Below are 2,383 nucleotides of genomic sequence, written 5' to 3'. Positions count from 1 at the left end.
TGAAGGTGGGGGTGGTTAGCTCATCCTTGAAAATTTGGCTGGAGGTCAAAAGCTACTCAGAAGAAGTCTAGGTTTGTTGCTAAGAAACGCTATCTCAAGGACAAGGGTCTGGTCCTTCTTTTGCTGAGTGAAGGTGATTGCTTACTTGCCCTTTTTTTATATCTGTCCTCACAAATAGGGTCACATTTCTTCTCTCTCTGGAAAGGTACTAAGAGGCTTTAGCTTAACCTGGACCTAAAACTCAAAACTATAGGCTTTAGAAGACATATAGGTTACAAAGTTATCCTAACCCTTTCACCCTCAATTCACAAGTGCCAGTATTTCCCAAGAGTCCATCTTCCTCTTCTGGCAACTATAGGCACTTCATTCGGGTGCACAGACATACACCAAACACATAATTAAAAATAAAAAAAAAATCTATGGCCATATCACCCTGAAAATGCCCACTCTCATCTAGAAATAAATAATAAAATATGTGAAAGTCCAGCTTTGACACCAGGGTAAACTGAGGCAAGTATCAGTATAGTTGACAGGACCAGAGGCTAATGGCTCCCGGGGTATGGTATGGGGAAGTAGCCTTTGCTGGTAGGAGATTAAAGGGAGAAAAGGGAGGAGGAAGAAGCCAGAGCTGCTGGCTTGGGACCTCTGCTTGTAGCAACAGGCAATTAACTCTTTAGGAACCAGTACTTTACAACTGGGGAGAAACTCTGAACTTTCTTTAACTGTCTAACTGCCAGAGCTGATAGCTTCTGGCTTAGGCTGCTGAGAGAGAAAGAAAAGAAAAAGGAGAAAAAAAACCCACACATTCACACACACACACACACACACACACAGACACACACAGAAACTTGGTGGATGAAGCAAAGTGGGCTCCAACTTCACACACACACATACATACATGCATGCATGGATACATACAGACATGCAGACTTATATACAGTCACACACTGGGTGGATTGAGCAAGACAAGCTTCAACAACCTCATAATACATACATATTTATATACATATATACATGCATACATACATACACACATACTTACAGACAATCACATATTTGATAGATGGTGGATGGAGCAAAGCTCTGACGAGCAGGCTCCAAGAGGCTCCAACCAGCAACAACTTTTATTCTTGTCCTTAGGCTTTTACACCCTCTAAGAAAACTTACCTCATAGCCATAAAAGCAATTATCACAAACAGAGATGGAGTCATTACGCAGAGGGAAATACAGCAGGATTATTGATTACTTGTGCCCAACTAAACATTTCTTCTCTAGAACTTCATTCCACAAGTTTGTTGTAAGCTCCAAGCAATAGTTCTTTGTGTCATAGGTTAACAGGGTTTAAGGAGTTTACATGCTTGTCCATTTAGCTTTTCTTTCTGAGCCGATACTGCTCCCGTGGACACGGTGAACATTCCTAAGACCCACCGGACATTCTGCAAGAAATGTGGCAAGCACCAGCCCCACAAAGTGACACAGTACAAGAAGTGTGAGGATTCCTTGTATGCCCAGGGGGAGCGGCTGTGGTGGGCAGACTAAGCCTAGTTTCCACAAAAAGGCTAAAACTACAAAGAAGATTGTGCTGAGACGTGAGCACCTGGAGCCCAGATCTAAGAGAACGCTGGCTAATAAGAGATGCGAGCATTTTGAATTGAGAGGCAATAAGAGGAGAAAGGGCCAACTGATCCAGTTCTAATGCGATTTTGTTGTGAAGACAGTAAAATAAAACCACGAGCTTTTGTTCACCTCAAAAAAAAAAAAACAAACAAACAAAAAAAACAAACAAAACCCAAAAACATCATATTTAACTAAACATTCTTCAGCTATCTTTTCATTCCATGAGTTCATTGAAAAGTCCAGAGCAATAGTTTTTACTTATCATGATGCACACCAAGTCCTGTGATCTCATCCTTGGTCCTAACCTAGAATGAATGTTTACCTTGCTCATAAATGTGTCCAAAGCCCTATTCTTAGTGCAATTTATATGCTTGTGACACATGAAGACTCACAGACTCACAGGGTTTCTGTGTGTAGCCTTGGCTGTGCTGGACTTACTTTGTAGACCAGGTTGGCCTTGAATTCACAGAGATCCGCCTGTCTCTGCTTCCCTGAGTGCAGGGATTACAGGTGTGGGCCACCGAGCCTGGCTGGCTCATCCTCTTTATACAACCTTTGCTATTCTGCAGGCGGGGCTTAAAGTTACTTGAATAAAAGCAGGAATTCTACAAAGCCATTATCAGGAATTACAGAACCATCAACTCATCCAAACAGCATTATTTCATAGGAGTACATCTTCATATTGATCTGCAGGAAATCTGCCCAACAGACTGGGTAAATTCCCAGGGATACAATAGGCAGTGAGGATCTCCTTGAGCCATGCCAG

The 2,383-nt window shown here is 42.2% G+C and overlaps 1 pseudogene; it reads left to right on the top strand.

Moving 5' to 3' along the window:
* Positions 1–545: 545 nt before the first annotated feature.
* Positions 546–1,696, top strand: LOC110547032 (large ribosomal subunit protein eL42-like; annotated as a pseudogene).
* Positions 1,697–2,383: the final 687 nt, after the last annotated feature.

The sequence above is a fragment of the Meriones unguiculatus genome, chromosome 7, assembly GCF_030254825.1.
Source record: "Meriones unguiculatus strain TT.TT164.6M chromosome 7, Bangor_MerUng_6.1, whole genome shotgun sequence".
Taxonomy (NCBI): Eukaryota; Metazoa; Chordata; class Mammalia; order Rodentia; family Muridae; genus Meriones; species Meriones unguiculatus.
The sequence above is the reverse complement of the archived record's forward strand: the minus strand, read 5'-3'. Positions and strand labels throughout refer to the sequence as shown.